Source organism: Pogoniulus pusillus, chromosome 17, assembly GCF_015220805.1.
Source record: "Pogoniulus pusillus isolate bPogPus1 chromosome 17, bPogPus1.pri, whole genome shotgun sequence".
Classification (NCBI taxonomy): Eukaryota; Metazoa; Chordata; class Aves; order Piciformes; family Lybiidae; genus Pogoniulus; species Pogoniulus pusillus.
Window position 1 is genome coordinate 16,630,562 of NC_087280.1, and position 21,250 is coordinate 16,651,811.

At 42.2% G+C, this 21,250-nt stretch overlaps 1 protein-coding gene across 18 annotated transcripts in view; it reads left to right on the forward strand.

The window, feature by feature from the left end:
• MEGF11 (multiple EGF like domains 11) overlaps nucleotides 1-21,250 on the forward strand; it is a 408,774-nt gene that overhangs the window by 90,237 nt on the left and 297,287 nt on the right. For 9 of the 18 annotated variants that reach the window (XR_010305406.1, XM_064157927.1, XM_064157928.1 and 6 more), the window contains exon 1: nucleotides 8,010-8,395. The exons of 2 other annotated variants lie outside the window; for them this stretch is intronic. The gene's annotated coding sequence lies outside the window, so the exon portion shown is untranslated. Of the gene's footprint in view, nucleotides 1-260; nucleotides 458-1,865; nucleotides 1,929-8,009; nucleotides 8,396-21,250 lie in introns of those variants that run through there. 7 more of the 18 variants (XM_064157926.1, XM_064157929.1, XM_064157930.1 and 4 more) reach the window with 4 other exon arrangements.

Below are 21,250 nucleotides of genomic sequence, written 5' to 3' on the forward strand. Positions count from 1 at the left end.
GGAGCGTCTGCGGGTGCCGGGGCTGCACCGCTGCGCCCAGCCCCGCATCCCGGAGCAGCAGCCCGAGAGATGCTGCTGTGATTTGGTGCTGCGCTGGAAAGTGAACGGCTGCGAGCCCCCACCCCTGTCTCCTCCCTGCCTCCTCCTCCTTCCCCCTCCCCTGGGTCCTGCGGGGAGGCGGGTTTAAGGTGGGTCGTGTGGCCGCGGTAACTTTCCTAACAGAGCCAAAGAGGAGCCTGGAGTCCCCCGCAGCAGCCGCGGCATCGCCTTCCCGTCCTGGGCTGCGACCCCGGCCCCAGCTCGGTGCTGCCGAGCTAGCGGCCCCGGCACGGCCGTAGCAGCCCGGGGCTGCTGCTCGCCGCCTCTCGCCGCCGCCGCCTCTCGCGGCGGTCGTGCTGCCGCCGCAGCCCCGCGGATCCGGCCCCGACGGCGGGGCTCCAGCCCCGGTCCCGCCGAGGTAGGTGCGAGTCTGGGACAAGGGGCTGGGGCGCTGCGGGGGGGGACTCGGCGCCGGAGCCCCCAGTGTCTGCAGCTGCGGCCCCCCACCCCAAGCCCCGTTTGTTGCCGGCGCTGCTGCTGCGGGGCAAGGAGCTTCCTGTGCACCCTCTGGCTGCAAGGGAGGAAGCCCCTTCCTCTGATGCTCCTGGAACAGTCCAGGCACCCAGAAGGAACCGTGAAGAGGCAATCTCTCTCCAGCCTCCCGTTTCTGTCCCTTCCCTCGATCTTTCTTTGGGTTCTCGTTGGTGATTTTGGAAGTGCTGCTCTAGGAGATGTGTGCGTGGGTGAAATCTTAGGGTTTTATTAGGACTGTTTCCTATCAGCGCTTCTCTCAGAAGCCGCCCCCCCACCGCATGCTTTACTGGGGTGTTGTGTCGGCATCAACTTTCCCCTGTTGCAAGAGGCAGATTTGGTCCCCGCCTGGCCCCGTTGTCGGGCTGCTGCTGTGCGCGGGCGGGCGGGGGGACTCGTTGCTTCCCTGGTGTGCTTCACAGGGCTCCTGAGGAAGAGGGGCTTTGGGGTGGGGAGAGGCACAAGGGAGAAGTTGTAGGATGCAGTGTGTAAGTGAAAGCCTGTTTCTCGAGCGTGGGGAGCTGGCGGAATCGCACTCTCCTTGGTGCTACTCGCTGCTGCCAAACATTCCCATCGTTTGCCTGGGAAGGACTCTGGCCACCCTGCCAGATGGTTCCTAACAAAAAGAGAGAAGTTTGGGAGTGTCAGGACATCAGCTCCCAAATTCAGTGCTCAGCCGAAATCCCCAGGTGACAGCACAGAGTTCTAATCCTCTCTTTATTAATATTCATCTGCAAGTGCTGGGCATCTGGTTGGCCCAGAGAGGTGGGCAGAGGATCAATATTTTGTGAAAGCAAGGCAGCCATCCCATCTCTCAAAGTATCTCAGGAGCTGGAGATTTAAATAACTCCTGTCATCACCAAATTCTGTGAAGGCTGGGATTAGCCCCTGCCCACCCCCCCAGCGGCGGGGAGAAAGCTCAGAGTTAACTATAGGAAAGTCTACAGTCATGTCTTTATGAGCTCCTGCTTTAGAACATGAATATGTAGCAGCCCATCCACATTCCTTATCATGTCAAGTGAGGGTGACCCTTGCCCCCAGTCATGCTCAATTCTGTGTTTTTGGCAATAGTAATCTCAAGTCAGGTGCCTGGATGCCATATCTCTTAATTTCACATTATGGAGCTAATTAATTTTTTGGAGATACCCTGTGGGATATCGAGTCCTAGTTCAAATCCTTCCTGATCCATTAGAGTTCTCTTAGAGTGCAACCAGAACTTTTCTGTCCCCCTCTCTGTTTGGACCTTCTTTATGTGGCCACTTTTGTTATTAAATCCTTCAAATTCTCCTTCCTAGATAATGTCTGATGGATGGATTCTCTTGGGTGTATTGCCTTGCTTATAGTAGTGCTGAGTAAAGGTGAGTAAACCAACTAAACAGCTTCATAGGGTTGGATTTTGTGTGGTCTTACAGACTGAGGATCTGCTGCTGCAAAGGCTTGTGAACAAGTTTATACTTGTGGGACATGGTCTGGAGTCTGTTAAAGTTAGTAGAAGCCCCAGAGCTTGTTTTGCATGAGGACAGTAAATACTAATAAGCAAAATGTGTTTAGGGATAAATGTGTGAGCTCTCATCTGTTCGTAACAAGCTCTGGAGGCTTCTTTAGCATTCACGCTGTTGAACTCACTTTTCCTTCTGTGACTTGTTAATACCTGAGTAAATCTGCTACAGAACTTTAAAAGTTTTATGGTGAAAGCGTTTGACTGTTTCAACACTGAAAATGGTCAAGTGGTCACTGTATGCTTTCTCAAACTGAAATGTCCATGTTGCTTTCCTTCCTAGTCACCCACTCACCTGTTTTATAACACTTCCTAATTGCAGTTAAAAAATATATTTGCCTGAGGTAAAATATGCAACATTAGCGACGCATTATGTTGCTTCTGGTTTGTACATCTTGCAAAAGGCCTGATTTGATCTCATTTTTACAATTACCAATACATTAATACCAGAAGTATCAAATAGAAGGCAGTGTTCTCTGTTAACAAGTTGCCTGTCTGTGAGCATATTTACTATGAATGGGGCATTCAGCCATTTTCACTTTGAGTAATCCATCGTGTTTTAAACGCCAGGCAGCAGAATTAATATTTAAGCAAATGCATGCAGCAAAACTATAAATCTCTGAAAACAGTTAATTATCTTGGAACTGTGAGTGCACCTTCCTGTACAGCCTGCATAAACTGTTCCTCTGTAGTGGGATCCCAGTTCTTGCAAACCTTTTATCCTCGCCTGTGAAATCATTTCTAATTCTGTGCTCCCGCAAAGCATGTGTTTAGTTATTGTTTTCAAAACCATGTGCTTTGGACTACTATTTAGATATAATATTTATGATACTGCTTTGGTTGTTCAGCTTAAAAAGAGAAATGCTGCTTCCTGTTGCATACTAAAAAGCTTCTATATAATTACTAGTTTTCACAGTACTGCTGTGCAGATCTCTGAGGTGGGGAGTTAAGTGGAGACTTTATACAGTTCACAGTTGTTTTATATAAAAGCTATAAGCTCTTATTCTTGAAACATGAGGGTTGCAGGCTTTGGAGAGTGTGGAGTATGGGGTTTGCACTGGTTTATACGTTTATGCAATGTTTTACTGCAATATGTTGGCCTTTGTGTGCTGCCAGGTGCACATGGAGTTACGTGGCGAGTTCCCACGAACTATCCAGCTCTATTGCTTGGCGTTTGAATGACCTCTTTACGCCTTTGTTCTCAGTGTCATTTAACACAGATATGTCAGTTGTGGTTGAGTCTGGCAGAGGTGGGGCACAGGGCCACTCACACTGCTCCTCTCTCCCTCCCATATTTGTGGAAAGGAAACTGACACTGCTAGAGTCAAAGTCTAGTTCCAGTTCAGAGCCAAAACTACTGAGGATTTCTCCAGTGGTAGTGCAGGACTTTAGACCATGCTGTAGTTGCAGGTAGGATTCAGATCTCACAGTCATCCTAGGTTCTCCAGGGTATCCTCCCTGGTCTCTGATTGCTGCTCCATCACTATCCTTTGAGACATACATCATATCTGGTGCTCAATGCAGATACTTTGGTTTTCATCTAGTGTCTCAAACAGCACTTGACATTCCTACTTAAACAATGGAGTTAATTCTTCCCTGACTGTCTCACACATCACTGGAAATGACTAATATGTATAACCTGGGATCAAGGAAACAACTGCAATTACCACTGTGAATAAATGAGTTACCCCTAGAAAAGGTTGCTCAGATGTTAATGGAAAAGATGAAAAAAATCCCACCTCATTGTTCTGTCCTGCACAGGCTGACCATGCTGCTGTAGCCACTGGTACTTTTCTTTGCACAGCACTGGTTGGAAAACTCAGTGAGGAAGTTCTGTGTGTTAAGGAGAGAGAGGCAGAGATGAAAAAGCTTGTACAAAAATTAAAAGAGCTACTCTCAAAGGAGACAAATCCCAGACAGAATGAGGCTTAAAGATTGCCAGATTAATTCAGCCACGTGATACTTCTATGGGATTCCTCTCAGTGATGTACAGTTGGGGTGTGTGTAATTTTGCTTAAGAGTTTACAACATATGACCATGACCTTAGGAATGAACGATTATGTACCAAATTAATGAAGAGGCAATACTCTACACCCTTGTGAAGATCAGACTTTGTAGCTGTGAAACAGTGGACTGGAGAAGCAAAGGTGTTCAGTCAGGATGTTCAAAGTCAAGCTCAGAATTCTAAAAGATAAGTGTGTTTACAAACACTTGTATATGAGCAGTGGGGCTAAGCCGTTTCAGGCTGATTCTTCTCCCTGGCTGCTGCTCTAAAGGGGAAGCATTGAAATTTGTGTGAAAGCTCCTTTCTGAGAGAGGGGGAAAGATACAAGATGAAAGCCACCACTTGGCCTTCTGATGGAAATGCAGCAGATTGCAAACAAGACCAGAACTGGTAGGCCTAACTTTTTTTTCCTTTGCAATAAGAACTGGCCTGAGAATTTCTCCCAGTAACAGCCTGACTATAAAGGCTAATGAATGAATAGGCATGAGGCTGAGATCAGAGTCACTTCTAGAGACATACTTTGCCTGGAAGAGGAGTGGCTGAGTGAAAACAGTTCTGTGCTCTATCTTCATATGCTTCAAGAATGTTGAAGGACAGGGATTTGCTGGAGAGGGTATAGAAAAGGGCTACAAAGATGCTGAAGAGACTTTCCTCTTATGAGGAAAGACTGAGAGAATTTGGCCTTTATAGTCGGGAAAAGAGAAGACTTGGGGGTAAGTCTCATAAATGCTTGGTACTTAAAGTGTGGGCATCAGGAGTAGGGGACCAGGCTTTTTTTTGTGGTGCTCATGAGGGGGGACTTTACTGTAAGGGTCATGGAGCACTGGAGCAGGCTCCCCAGAGAGATTATGGAGTCTTCCTTTCTGGAAACTTTCAAGACCCATCTGGATGTGCTCCTGTGTGACCTGCACTAGATTCTATGGTCCTGCTGTGGCAGAGGGGTTGGACTCAATGATCTATGGAGGTCCTTTCCAACCCCTAATATCCTGGAAGGAGTAACAGGTACAGATTTGAACATAAGAAGTTCCATCTACAGATGAGGAAGAACATCTTTAATTAAGAGTGACAGATCTGGAATAGGCTGCCCAGCGAAGTAGTGGAGTCTCCATCTCTGGAGACATTCAAAGCCTGTCTGGATGTGTTCCTATGTAACTTTCTCTAGGTCAATCTGCCTTGGCAGAGGGGTCAGACAGGATGACCTCTGCAGGTTCCTTCCAACCCCTACCATTCTGTGATTTTGTGATTCTGTGATTTTCTACTTTTATCAACCCAAAGCATTTAGTGATCACTATTAGGTACTCTGAAAAATATTTTAAAGGGTTAAAAGGACACCAGAGAACTGTCAGAACAGGACAGCTTAAAGGTTAGCCAGGAGGGAAACTTGTGAACATTTTTTTTTTGTTTTAACTGAACTGGAATTACAAGTGGAAATGAGTCCAGGTCCTCCTAAGTTCAGACATGCAGCTGAAGTTCTCCTAACATTTTTTCTCTTGTTGAGAGCTAAGACTTTTGCTAGCCTGGTTTTATCATGAGTCTTATGGTACCTGACTTTTACAAGCTTTATGGAACCTGGTGAACAGGTGAAAATTTGCTTTCTCTGGAACAAAGAAGGTAGGAAAAAAACTGTAGAGAAACGATGAGGCAGTGCGTTGAAATTCACAGTTGCCTCCTTAAGGGGCCAAACCAGGAAAGTAAATTAAAACTCCAAAGCTCTTCAGTTTGAGGATGTAACCTGTTCTATAGCTTGTACAGCTCGATAAGGTGTTTTGGGAGCATATTCTACTTTTTCATAGGGTTTGAATCTTTAATACTTACATCTGTCTTTGAGACAAACACTTGAGTAGTAAAACCTGTCCTTTGACACAGCTATTTTAAAAGCCTGTAAAGGTTTTTAGAGGGGTTGGTAGAAATTTTTATTTGTTTTTTTTTAATTTCACCAGTGCAAAACTTGGAATTATGCTGATACAAAGCCAGTGTAAGCATGAGGAGAATTGAGTTCTTTATCTGGCTTTTAAAATCTACCAAGTGAGGGAGGCATGGATGATTTGTAAGTAGTCGACTGGCATATGGTACCATTATGATAACATCATGTTCACAGCACTTTCCAGATTGATATACAACCTTTCTAAAATAAGCTTGGTAGAAGAAGAAAAAAGAATGTAAAGTCATTTAGCAGCCAACATGCTTTTGGTAGCAGCGTGGGACACTGGGAGGTGACTTCACTGACACTCAGTTTGTCAAATGAGTTGTGCATCAAAGTCTAGTACCTACTTGACAGGCAGTCGCTCCAGAAAGCTGCCGTTGCCCTCTGCACACCGGGGCTGACTCCTGCTTGCCTAACTGACGCTGAAATGCTGCATTCATTTTCATTCCACGCAGTCTCAGCGAAGTCATGGAGGTTAGCACAAGGTCCAGAATCTGTTTCTCCGGGGGAAGTCCAGCATTAAGCCCTTTGTTAGCAGCATGAGGAGGAAGGCTGGGGTTATCTGGGGATGGAGACTGAATTATGCTCTCGTTCTGGATGGAAATATCCAGAGTGAGATTGAAACTGTCTCATTGACATGCTGTGTCATTTATGGTTCTCAAGGAATGGTAAAATCATAAATATTCTTAGAAGCAGGAGCCTTGACAAGACAAACTGTGGCAATGTTTCACTATTCAAAGGAGTTTTATCTGCTTGCCACAGCTAGCTTCATTCTATTAAAGAATTAAAACAATGATACTTTATATGTCATTATTATAACATAAATTACACTTTTGTTTGCCTTCATTTAAATGTAAGAGCTGTAAATATCCATTTAAAGAAGTGCTGACTGATTAATTTGAAATCATATTAACTCCTCTGTGTTCAAATGGATGAGGTAAATCAAAACCATTGAAGTTGTAACACCTACAATTTCTCAAGCTTAGTGAGAAACGTCCAATGTGGCAATGTTCTTCATCCCTTCTCCTGTTCTAATTCCCTTTTTTCTGCATATTTCAGGTAGGTATTTTATCAGCCAAACAGGGCCAATCCGTTATTCTATAGATACAGTTCAAGCATCAGAAAATTTGCTTCTTGGTGTTATTATGCATTGCCTTCTACAAATCACCCTGTGAATAGTCATGCACTGAAACGCCAGGGAAAGAAGAGGTTTTTATACAGTGTTTATTTTGTAGAGGGTTTAGACATTTGGAGTCTTGTTTCTACAGCTGGCATCACCTCTAGGATGAATTGCCTTCTGCTCATGATGCTTGCCCCCTTCTTCTGAGGAAGTCAAAGTAGTCCTTGGTAGTCTGCTAGTCCTCAAGGTGGACCAGACCAGGCATCTAAATTTGGTTTATTTGGATCTGATGAGGTGACCCCCACCTTTCATAATAATGCTAATTTCCAGTTTGCTTGTCACAAAAGGTAAAAGACAAAAACACTTTACTGTAAAAGGAATAAATGAGCCAATTTAAGGTTACAATTTGTAACGCTGAGCTTTAATTTAGACCCGATGGGGTTTGCAGACTATAGTGCTAAAGCAGGACAGAGCTGTGCATACATCTTTCCTAGAGTAGTATTTTTGCACTTTTTTTCCATAAGCTTATCCTGAATGAGGATTTTTGGATGTTACCCTAAATGTTACCAGGTAATGTTACCAACAGGAGAAATCATTGCACTTGGTTATGTAGAACTTTGACTGGGGAGCAAAGTGCAGTAACTGCAGTCACTGACCTGAACTACAAATAATCTCTTCTCCAGAAGGCTGCAAAGAACTTGCAAAATAAGTGCTCCAACAAATAATTCTTCTTTAGTGGTGCTAGGTGTAAGTAACAGTGAGGAGCTCTTCTGGTTTGGAGTCTTTGATGCCATTATAGCTGTCATTAATTATGTATCACCTGTTTGAAAGGCAAGGCATGGGTAGCCTATAGGATGCATTTGCATACTAATTGAGGATTGATTAGATGCAGTCTCTGCAGTGAGGGCTACTGGGAATAAATCACAGAAACTACAACAGCAGCAAATTATATTTACAAAATATTCATTTATAGTAAATAATGATGGTCAAATAGAGAAAAAAAAAAGATTTGTATACTGCAAATCAGTGGAGCTCCATCTGCATGCTACTGCCTGCTGAAAGAGAAAGGTTACATCCACTTCCTGCCCAGCACTGCCTTAGAAACCCTCCAGGGCAGAAGTTGTGGCTAATATAAACCGAGCTCTGTTGAATAGCAAAGTTCCACCTGCTGGTTGTGGTCAGGAGACAACAAAACACCACTTAAGAAGCAAACTAATAGAGTGGGCTCTCGTGATGGTTGAGGCAGCTGCTACATCCATTCCAATCCACAGGAATTTGGTAAAGTTTTCTTTTTTTCTTAATCTTTCTCCTTTTTTTTTTTTCTTTATATTGTACCACTTTGGCTGCTAAAAATGTTAAGTGAAATTTATTTCTCAAAATATGTTCCGTGGGATTGTTTGTGGATGATCTGTGTGCAGCCTGGAAACTGAGCTTGTTCCTCTTGCTCTGATCTGTAAAGTGAAAAAGAGAAAAATGAAAAGAAAAAGTGGGAACTCTGAATAAGGGGCAAACAATGCCAGCATGGCAGGGAAAGGAATGATACAGAAACTCACTTATACAGAGAAAAGAGCAAGCAAAAGAAAGACAATTGGGAAAATATACAAGAGGGAGCAAAGAGAGAGCTAAACAAAATGACTGAATTAAATGGGAATGGTAAAGCAAGGAACTAGATCTATGTGTGGTGTGCAAAATCCTTTTGCTTGACAGAGGGAGACAAAGAGAAATAGTTATGTGGTGAGGATCTTTTTGGTTTGCTTTGGGCTTTTTTTGCTGTTAGCAGAGGGCATTATACATTTGTTAGCACTGGATTTACCAGAGAGCCCATTTAGGAAAATTTACTCCTTTCACAAAAAGGGTTAGTTTTTTTTTTTTTTCCATTTAAAAGTTCCTCTTTCCCATATTCTGGGGTGCTTGCATGCCACTTGTTTATTACATCACATGGGAAAAATAAAAAGTAACATGAAGTCTTAGCTCTTGTATTAGAGCTCTGGAGAAGAAATTGTGTAAATCAGTACGCATAAAAATCTCACTGTTAGGAGGCTGTGCTGTAAATTTGAAGCCTGCCTCCCCGTGTGTGAGGGTTAGTACATCTGCTGCCATGAATCATTCTGGTTAGCAGTGTGAAGAATGCAGTCTTAAAAAGTTATGTCCCTTCAGGTACAATTCTTAAGACACAGTGTGAAAGGTCTTCTTGTGAGCAGATAGGATCCCCCTTTACACCGTCTGATCCACTCAGAGAACAAGCAGTGCTTGAGTGTTTGCATTTCAAACTAAAACCCCAGCTGCTAGTCAGACTCTTTCTTTCCAACTAACATCTTGGACATCAGTGTATGAATTTCAAGAAGTCTTGTGCTGTGTGTTGCCTGTCATACAGGAAAAAAAATCCTTACTTTGGTATAAATAAGTATTTCCTTGCATTAGCAGAATTGCTTCTTGTTTATTATGGAGGCATTTATAGCGGACAAAGAGTTCTTCTCATCTAGCTAAAATTGTTCATAGGTATCAAAGACTAGGCTGTTGGGAGCTTGGATCAGGTGGGCTTCATGTCATTCTCCTTCATTTTCTAATATTGCTTTCTAAACTGTACACAAGACTTGAATCTATACAGTGTCTGATAAAACTAGAGTGTAGCCTCAGCGCTGCTCACGGTGCATTGTACGCATGTTGCTAGATTTGTGGTATGAAGGACGTCCCCTTTTTGTTCTTTTCAGCCTCTCTCAGAGCTGAGTTTCAAACCTGAGCTCAAACTAAGCCCACAGTGATGGAAAGGGCTAGCAGTTGGGATACCTGACTGTACTGAAGTCTTGTTGTTCTCCCAAAGGTGAGATTTCTGTCCAAGCTATGTAGGACAGAAAGTTTTCAGGACAAAGAGGTTTTTTTGGATGTCTTTACATAATATATAGGCCTTCATTTGGCTTGAGACCTTTGGGCACTTAGGTGGATTTGATGTTAAGTAATAAATGCTCTGTTTACTGTTGTTTATTGGGTAAATCTACTGCCAGAAAAAAAAAAAAAAGTTACAGCAATAGGAAGGGTGAAGCCTGCTCTTGGCTTTGTCAAAGATTGCCTCTAATATCAGTGCTGTATGTTTTCTGGGAATACTAATGCTCCAGGTACTATTTTTTTAAATCTTAACATATTTGTAGAGTGCTCTAAGACCATGTGCAAAGCTGTTCTGAGTACTGTCTGCATCCCTAGGCAAATTAGTCTTGCATTAGCTATGGACCAGTCTACCCTACTCATTTCTCTTAATTTTATGGAGGTGACTGCTGTCAGTTGCCAAGTCCAAAGCCAAATAGTTCTGTTCCAGTTTGCTGCTCTATTTTGTGTGGTTGGATGATAATAGCTTCATTCCAGAAGATCTGATTATATATCAGTTTTCTCATCTATCTGGAATCTAATACAGATATGTAAGCAAATATTTATTGTCTGACACAATCTCATTGGACTTTCCTTTGTCTAATCATGTAGAAGCCTTTTGTAAAGAAAGTTATTGTGAGCAGGAGGAAGTTTCAAGAGTACTTAACGTTAGGTCACGTGTGGCAGGATTGAGTCTGTGCAAAGTATTGCAGAAGATAAACACAAACTGATTTTAATTATTTAAAGTATTGTTTGCTGTGATGGAACTGTAAGATAGGTGCATCTCTTCTTCAGATGGGGCAGGATCTAGCTGTGCAGCAGTGTTTGAAGTTGGCTTTCCAGGTGTCTGCTGTTTCAACACTTGTAGGAGTAATTGACAGCCTAACCCCAAACCATCTGAAGTCAGCGAGGGGAGTTTTAAAGCACTCAGAGCTTGAGCCTAAATTAGAGGCACTGCATATATAAGTGGTACTTACAACATTATTAAAAATATTTAAATGGGAACCTGTGGCCTGATTTAAAAAATGAACCCAAAACACCTACCCCAAGCCACAACAAACTTGTTTTAAAAAGCAGCATATCATAGACCTCCTAAATGCCTTTCTGAATATGTAAATTCTGTTAAAGCCATATTTAGATCTATCTTCCCTCAGTCAAGCCACTTCCTCGTGATATATGCTCTGCTAATCAATATCTAAATAGAAAGAAATTGAACTTGCAAATGATGAGGCACTCCTTGGGTTTCTCCACTTACTCCCTGAAACTTCATGTCAAATCCAGTAGACAAATGTTCTCATCTAAATAATTCATCTGCAAATGGTGGGAACAAGAAGAGGGGGAGGAAAAACGAAAGGAAGTTGTTTCATGCTAAAATACAATAACGCATTAAAATGAATCAATTTCCTCCTGCTGGGGAACAATCATTTAGAAAACATTTTAATTACCAAAACTGAATAATAGGATCAGTATTTTTGAGAAGGTTGGCTTCGCCCTACTGAGCACTGGAGAATCTTCTTCACAGGAGCCCATAAAAACATTGTTGTTCTCAAGTTGCTGCTTTCAATCATGTTACTTCTGGGGAGAAATCTGATTTTTTTTCACAGTGGCTTTCAAGGGAAATGTTGAGTGGACAGCAGGCATGTGTTAACTCTCTGGTGCCCAGAGCACAGCTTTGCATACCTACTAGCATTTTTTTAAATTAGAATTTATTGTGCATTACTTAACACATCTGAACTCAAATTTCCAAGCCAAAGTTTTGGCTGCAATAACAGACAATGTTGTAATGCAGTGCTGTAAAAATAGCATTCTTGTGTCTATATTCAGCCCAGCAGTGAATAGAAACTTGCAGAAATAAGACAGCCTGGTCCATTGTCTTGACTAGAAGTGGTGTTCAAGGAGATTGTTCATGGCTATTATGTTAGGTATAATGACTGTGACATTCAGGATTTGTCTTAGAAGAGCCTCTTTTCCCTTCTTTGATGCATAAGGGTTGTGATCTCCAGGTCTGGTTTCATGGGCATTTGTCAGAGACTCGCCTGATTGTATGAGCATATGGTGACCCCCCAAGGAATAACCACTACCTGGCCATCTGGGGAAGTTGTGGGAGACTATAATTAAAACAAAAAAAGTTTGTATCAGAAGTTTGTTCACATATATGGGACATATTTTAGTCTAAACCCATTTATCTCATTTTCCCCCCATCCTATTAATTTGTGCAAGCTTTGCTTTTCCATAAACCTAGTATGGTAGGCATGTAGTCATGTGTGCTAACTTTGCTTCAGTTTCTGTGGGTGATGGATAACACTCATGCAAATATGTGGCTGATACTGTTTAATAGCTGGATCCTAACTGCCAAGCCCTTTCATAAGTCCTGCAACTGACATGATATAAAGGATCTCTTTAAAAATACATTGATCAGTAAGATGTCAGGAAAATTTGTATAGCATGTATTTATATTGAGGCCAAGTGAGTATGTGCTGGAGTAGGTCCAGAGAAGGAAGAAGGCTGGTAAAAGCATCTAAAGAACAAGTCCTGGGAGGAATGGCTGAGGGAAATGGGGCTGTTCAGCCTGGAGAAGAGGAGGCTGAGGGGAGACCTTCTGGTTTTCTACAACTACCTGAAAGGAGGTTGGAACCAGGTAGGGGTCAGTCTCTTCTCTTAGGTAGCAAGTGACAGGATGAGAGGAAACAGCCTCAGGTTGCACCACAGGAGTTATAGATTGCATGTGAGCAATGATTTCTTTCCCTAAAGGGTTGTCAAGTCCTGGAACAGGCTGCCCAGGGAAGTGGTTGAATCAACATCCCTGGAGAGGTTTCAAAGCCACTCAAAGTGATGCTGAGGGATGTGGTTTAGTGGTGACCTAGCAGTGTTGGGTTAATGGTTGGACATATTGATCTGAAAAGTCTTCTCCAGCCTAAAGGATTCTATGATTCAGTGTTAGCCATGGGAGGGGAGCCACTGTCTTGCAGTGATGTATTGTTAACTCCCTATTTACAGCACTGGACACTGATCAGCAAAATAGTTAGCTGAATGTGGGTGCCTGCTGAAGATTTAGTCACTAAACATTAGAGATAAAAATATGCTCAACTTTGCTGAAGATGCCCTGCATGCATTTACGTTGAGTGGGGTTTCAGCGTGTGCTTAGAGTAAGCTGGTCTCTGTGCCTTGCTGAATCAGCATATGAAGTTTGCAAAGAAGATGAAAATAGATTCCCTGAGAATGATGTAAATCTTTACCTTCACAGTAGGGCACACAGGCAAACCTGAATATCTTAGTGATAAAAGTACCTTGTAACTTGTGGAATGAACAAAGTCCTCCAAATGGTTATTACATGCCGTATTTTCTGTTTTGGGTTATTGAAATAGAATTACTGAGAATTAAGCTGTGCAAAAGGTATTTTCTTTTTCATTTTCATAATCTGTCACCTACATAATTTTTTTTGTATCTTGAAATAGTCTTGGTACTGAAAATTGCTGTAAGATAAGTAAAACCAGTCTAATTGAGCTTCATAAATCCACTTTTTAACAAGTACAATTAGGAATAGTTATTAGAGACCAGCTGGAAAGAATAAGGGATAAGAACTTACCATAGGAGGATTTTTTTTTTTCCTGTGTTTGAAACATTATTTGATAGCAAAACCCAAATTGGATCACCAGAGAGATGAACCTGCTATTTAAAATCTAATTTGTACACAGAAAGTTAACTCTGAATATTCCTATTGATAAAATTTTTATGATTGGGTCTTGTTAAACTGCCTGTTTTTAATGGAAGTCTGACTTTTACAATGCTTTTCCTATAATTAAAATGTGAGTGGTAGCAACTTGATTATATCAAGTGCGTTTGTGTCCGATGGCTGTGCAAAAAGCTTCGGTGCAAGTCAATCCTATTCTCTATGATGGCTCTTGAAAGTAGAGAAGTTTATTGGGCCCAGTTCCAATGCAATTCAGGTCAAAGGAGTTGTTCAGTTTAGTGCATTTTGGCTTAACGTTTCGGGCACCCAAGAACAAGCTACCTAAGGTGTTAGCATTCAGCCTGACAGCTGGGGAGATAGGGAAGAGGTAACATACTGAGACTGGCTCTCACTGGGGAAATCTAGAGTGCAGCAATGATTCTGTTGGGTCAGAGCAGAAATTCTTCTAGTCCAGTGTTTGGTCTTCAGCTGTACCCCGTAGCACTGGCACAGCAACACTTTCCTTAATATTCTCCTAGGTAAATTTTCCTGGGCTCTTTCTACAGTTGGTGCAGAGAAAGAGACTGTTTTACTGGCAGTCTGACCAGAAGACTACTTTTGGTAGTGTGTGTAGTCCTGAAGACCCTGAGGTGCTGGAACATGTCCAAAGAAGGTCTAGAGAACAGGTGCTGTGAGGAATGGGTGAAGGCACTGGGGTGGTTTGGCCTGGAGAAAGGGAGGCTCAGGGCAGACCTCACTCTCTACAACAAAGGGAGGTTGGAGCCACGTGGAAGCCAGTCTCTTCTCCCAAGGAAGAAGGAATAGGACAAGAGGAAACAACTTCAAGTTGGCCTTGAAATTTAGACTGGACACAAGGAGTAATTTCTTCCCTGAAAGGGTTGTCAAGCCCTTGACCAGGCGCCCACTTCATTGGTGGAGTCCCCATTCCTGGGAGGGGTTTACAAAGCTGTGTAGATGTGGTGTTGAGGAACATGATTTAGTGGTGACATGACAGTGCTGGGTTAGTGGTTGAACTTGATGGTCTTGAAAGTCTTTTCTGACCAAAATGATTCTACCATCCTTTGGAAAATGGAGTTTACCTTTGTGCATTTCCTTGTTAGTACAATAACCTTTACAATCACTTCAGTATGTAAGACTCAGGTTTTTAAATTGTGGTGGTTTTTTGTTGGTTGTTGTTGGGGTTTTTTTTGTTTTTTTTGGTTTAAAGCTTTTAAAAATTATTCAGAGTGTATTTTTTTTTCATTACCCTGCCAAGGAAACCTTTCTAACATACTCAGGGGTGACCTTATTGTTGTCTACAACTACCTGAGGGGTGGTTGTGGCCAGGGGGAGGTTGCTCTCTTCTCTCAGGTGGCCAGCACCAGAACAAGAGGACACAGCCTTAGGCTGCGCCAGGGGAGGTTTAGGCTGGAGGTGAGGAGAAAGTTCTTCACTGAGAGAGTCATTGGACACTGGAGTGGGCTGCCCGGGGAGGTGGTGGAGTCGCCGTCCCTGGGGCACTTTAAGGCAAGGTTGGACATGGCACTTGGTGCCATGGTCTAGCCTTGAGCTCTGTGGTAAAGGGTTGGACTCGATGATCTGTGAGGTCTCTTCCAACCCTTATGATACTGTGATACTATGATACTTTTGTGTAAGAGCCAATCACTGCTCAATGGAATCACAGAACGTTAGGGACTGGAAGGGACCTCTAAAGATCATCCAGTCCAACCACCCTGCCAAAGCAGAGTCACTTCAACTAGGTCACACAGGAAGACATCCAGGCAGGTTTTGAATATCTAAAGAGAAAAAGACTCCACAACCTCTCTCAGCAGCCTGTTCCAGCATTTTGTTACCCTCACAGTGAAAAAGTTTTTCCTTATGTTTACATGGAACCTCCCCTGCTCCAGCTTGCACCCATTGCCCCTTGTCCTACCATTGGGCACCATTGAGCAGAGCCTGGCTCCAGCATCCTGACACTCTCCTTTGCCATATTTATAAACATCAACAAGGTCACCTCTTTGCTTCCTCTTCTCCAAGCTAAAGAGTCCCAGCTCCCTCAGCCTTTCCTCATAAAGGAGATGTTCCACTGCCTTCATCATCTTTGTGGCTCTGTGCTGCCTTTCAAGCAGTTCCCTGAGATCCTTCCTGAACTGAGTGGTCCAGAGCTGGACACAATATTCCAGATGTGGCCTCACCAGGGCAGAGTAAAAGGGGAGGAGAACCTCTCTTGCCCTACTCACCGCACCTTTTCTAATACACCCCAGGATACCGTTGTCCTTGGCCACAAGGGCGCATTGCTGGCTCATGGTCGTCCTTCTCTCCACCAAGACCTCCCAAGTCCCTTTTCTCCGTGCAGTAGAAGATGGAATGATGTGGAGAACCCTTTCTCAGACTTCTGGTTGAGTTTTCACATTACTCCTGTTGCAATTCAGGCTTGATTTTGGAAGTGCTGCTGCAACAAAGAGTGAAAGCTTTTAGCATAATTAAAGTGAGTGTCTTAAAACAGCATCTCATCAGTCAAATTTAACTTTTTTTTTCCTCTTACTTGTGCTTAATTGTATTTCCCTCCTGGAAAATTGGACAAATCAATGTAAATGAAAGAAGATTATTAATTTTTTTAAAAGGATAAATAGGTAAACATTGTTAGTCATAATAAGCCATCTGTGAACAATACAAATCAAGGATGTAAATTCACTGCAGTCAAATGTTTTACACCACTGATAAATTTGACACATTTATTACTCATTTAATTAATTTGTGCACAGAGAGCAGCCAGGAACCTAACAATGTATGCAGATGTCAAAGGGGTGTTTAGTACACTTCTGATTAAGATCAGCTAGTTTGCATCACACTGTGTTGACTTGTTATGATCAAACAAAACATGTTCAATAGAAAAGAAAATGATTGAGCCAGCTTCTGTGTATTTGAGTAATCCAAATGGTTTTACTGGGATGGTTTGGGTGAAAACAGCAGGAGAAGAGGTCAGGAGCTGGTAGGTGTTCTTTGCAGCACTTGTTTGGCTGACAGATGCTCACATGGAAGCTCATGCAGTGCTGAAGAGCTGGCACACAGGAAGATGAGGCTGTATCTGTGGGACACCCTAGAGCAGTGCCACAGGGAGCCATTAGAGCAATGGCTTGGCAGAATGCAGTGGCATGTGGTATTCATATGAGTAGGTTAGAGTGTCAGAGATCTTTGGAGATTAGAGATTAGCAAAACCTCAGGGAAACTGGAGAGGAAGGCCAAACTGCACATCAGTTATGTGACACTTCTTTTAAATAATCTTTGTAACACCATGCCTATGGAGGTAGGCAGTAGAACTTTTTCCCTTTCCATCATATTTGCACAAAACCCATCCCCACTGCCTCTTTTGTTCATCTGCTTTTCAAATACCTGCAACAACAATTGGTTACTTAGCGGGTAGGAATTAGGCTTTCTCCTTTTTGTCAGTTCACTCCTACAACGCTTTTCATTGTGAAGTATAAGCAAAGGGAAAGAGCATCTCTCTGTCTCCTCTTTGAAAAGCAGAAGGCAATTGGTTCCCATGTTGCTCCCCTCTGGCTTGCAGCAAAGAAGGGGTAGGTTGGGTATTCTCTAGCTGCCTTTTGTCTATCTGCATGTACAAATCTGCTAAAGCCTTAGGCTGAGTGACAGGCAATTCACGAGGAAGAAGAGTTCAGGACAGCAAAGAACTTGTTTATCAGATTTCTCTTCCTCCCCCCAACTTCATGAATTGGGTTACCACCTAGGAAGGTGGTTTTATTTGTTATATAATCCAACTAGTTTGTACTCACTCCAGAGCCATTTATTTGAGGCAATTAATTACCATTTGTCATTCCTTCTAAATTTACTTTTAAAAGAATTACATTGCCAGAGGCATTCTATTTTTGGCAGGACTGGTGTAGTGCTAACATTGGGGTGCGCACATCCATATGTGTCAAATCCTTGCAGTAGCCTGCTTGATTCCTTGTGGAATCCTGTACAGACAGTTAGCCCAATGATCCACACCAGGGAAAACTGGTGCTTGCCAATAATGGAAAGCAGAGATGTAAAGGCTTTGCTCATCAAGCTTCTAGCTGGCTGGAACTCCAGAAAGTGGAATTCTAAATGGAGAGATTTTTCTGATTCCCAGCCCTTAATTCTGTGATTTATGGCACCAAGTCAAAGTTTGAGACCTGCAGTTGGGGCTGTTGAATGTGTATAAAACAAAACCTGGCATTTGTAATTCCATCCCAAACCAACTGGCAGTCAGTAACACACCAAGATGTTTGCTGCTCTCAGTCCATTTCATGTGAAAATGTGCAGATACAGGATGCTTGAGAGGGATCTTTTAGCTCAGCATCAGTTTGATCAGTAGGCTAGAAAATATAATGTGCATGACTTAGATGACTGATCGTTGTTTAAGAAGAATAATCACAGATTTCAGAACATTTGGAGATAAAAGCAATCATTTCTAGTGACTATTGTGTTTACTGCATCCAGGAGTATCAGGGCATCTAGTGGGATTTCAGGACTTTTGATTCCTTTGAGCTGTGACTTGTTGAAAGAGCACAATTTTGCTTGGTTTACTGGACTGTATCTAAAACAATAGTCCTCCTTTCTGGTCTTGCAGCCACTGAAAAGCAAACTGCTGATAAGAAGCTAATAATATTTCAGTTTATACTAGTATGCTCTTTTAGAGCAAAAAAAGCTGATGTAATTCAACAGAGACACCATTAACTTCAGCAAATTTAAACCACTACTGTAAGAGAGCATGAAACTCATCTCATGATTTGATTTTCCTGCTGTATTCTCAATCTGGTTAGGAGATAACTCGATAACATTTTCCAGTCAGCTTTGAATTAAATGCAAAATCTTTGTTCAGCTGAATAACTTCTAACTTGGAAATAGCCAGAAATATACTCCCCTGAATGTCCTGTGCCTAGAGGAAATGTTGTGCCTCATACAAGGGCCATGTTTTGGGCCACTGATAAAAGAATGTGCTGTGGATGTCTCAGAAAATACACTAATCTGCAACTCTGAGTATGTCTCTTGGTTCAATTCCTTAGAGAAGCTTGCAAAGCATTTTAAGTGTTTCTAATTTTTAGCTTGTATTTTAGTCTCCTTTGTATATGAATTCCCAGTCTATTACTGGAAGCTTGTCAAAAGAAATTGTCCATATTCTTGTACTGCCTGTCTCCTGTCACTCCTCCTCCCAGTGCTTTGGCACCTTGTGTCCCACACACCCTGTGCCCCTCACCGTGGCATTACAATGTTCTTTATGAGCTGAATTTTGTCCTGATCTGCTCTGATGATTTTATTACTTCACTGACTTTAGTGATGCACAGGAAGGGAGCATTTAGGACAAAAGTAAGTAATGAAGACATGTTCAGTGTGTTTTACCATTTTTGAGATGACAGAAGTTCACCTTTCAGTCATTTCTAATAAGTCCAGCTCTGTACATCTGACAGCTGGTCTTGTCACTGAGTAGTGGCATAGAGAATGGTATGTACCTTGTTTCCTCACTTTTCATGTGTCAGTCTCTTCCTCCTTTTCCATTCTCAGCTTCTCAAATTTCTGCTTGCTGTTTGAACCCAACCACAGCATAATTTCAAGAGCTGTGGGATCAGTCTTTTAATTTGGGTTACATTATGTGAATGTTGGGCTAATTTTACTGTGTAGCATTGGAAATGAGGAGACAAAATAGAGTCCTTCTCAGTGCTTGCACCCTTGTTATTCTGCTTGAATGGTTGACATGCTGTAAACCAGTGGTAGGGTGAAGGAAACAAAGGCAAGCACTCATACATCTGCTGTGTTTAGGAACTGTTTAGAACTGCAGTTTAGTGACCATTCAGATAGATTTTGGTGTAAGATCTCAGGTGGCAACCTTTCATTGATCTTGCTCATCTGTGGAGGTTTTGCTGGTTGTTTTTGGGTGTGGGTTTTTTTGTTTTTGTTTTTTTTTTTCTTTACACTGCTTTAATTTTATTACAAACTTAATCTGAATAATGAGATTCAGCCCAATAGAAGACATAAGGTCTCTTTTTGTCATGGCCAAGTTTATGTGCATAATTTCTTTTAATGCATCAGTACATCAGATGAAAATAAACCACTTGGTGCTTTCAAAACCTCAGCTTGAGTGACAAAATATACATTTGTGTAGCAGGTGTACTTGTATGAGTCTGTCAGAACATGGAAAAGCTTATTTTCAAATAATTTAAAATACATTAGGCAAACCTTCTGTGGGTATTCCTTCTGGCTACATTGACCCTCATGCTTTTAGGAAAGGTGGTTATTTAGACAGAAGTGTAGAACACACTGATAAGATGAGTGCAAAACATTTGCATCATTTTTATCCTCCCCTGAAAATGAGAGCATACTTTGTAGGGATAATTTGTAGGTGAATTATCTTTGAACCCTGGTCTCAAACCTTGGAGTACCTTAAGTAATGCTGTCCTGGTCATCATTTAGAACCATTTCATACTAAAATTCTTAATTATGTGAGAGAAATACTGGGGGAAGTTATGCTTTTGTAGAGTTCCACACATAATTAAAGGGCTCTTTTCAGGTATGTGAGCCTGGGAGTTTAGGGAGAAAATAGGAGCAAGATACACACATGCATATATTATTGTGTAGCTACATAGAAATTTTAACATTCAATACACTTTATTTTCTGGGGTTAGAGTTTTGCACTACTGAGGATATCTCAAATATTGTGCTCAGTTCTGGGCCGTTCACTACGAGAAGGATACTGAGTTGTTGGAGTGTGTCCAGGCAAGGGCAACAAAGATGGTGAAAGGCCTAGAGAACAAGTCTGGGGAGGAGCAGCTGAGGGAACTGGAGTTGTTCATCCTGGAGAAAAGGAGGCTGAAGGGAGACCTTCTGGCTCTCTACAACGCCCTGAAAGGAGGTTGGTGCTGGGTGGGGGTCGGTCTCTTCTCTGAGGTAGTAAGTGACAGGATGGGAGAGAACAGCCTCAAGCTGTGCTAGGAGAGGACATTAGGAAGAATTTATTCCCCAGGAGGGTTGTCAAGCCCTGGGTTGGGCTGCCCATGGCAGTGGGAAGGGTTTCAAAAGCTGTGTAGATGGTGTGCCGAGGGACATGGTTTAGAGATTAACATTTGGACTTGATGATCTTCAAGGTGTCTTCCATCAAAAAATGATTCTAAGTACCAATCTAAACAAAGTTATAATTACCACATGAGTCCTTACAATAAAATTTGTAAGTACCAACTATTTTCAGAAAAGGAGGAATAAAAGTGGAGATGAAAAAGAGGAATGAAAAGCATATAGAACATCTGTATTAATATAGGAAACTTTATGGAGGGCATGGTCTAGAAAACAGAAATAACTTTGCTCAGAGATGTGGTTAGGTTGCCTGATACGGAATATTTGTATTTACTGATGCTTGGTTTTGCTTACAAATCTTGGAACAGTATATTCTGTGCAAGTCCTTGTCTGTATTACAGGTGAGAATGAGGCCATTTATTTGTGGGTTACATATCTTGAGCACAGGCAGAAAAAATTAGTGAAGAGTATCGCAGGAAAGTTAATCATAGTTACAGAGATAGCTATAAGTTAATTACATGAGCTAGTTTTGATCATACAATAAAATGACTCACTAG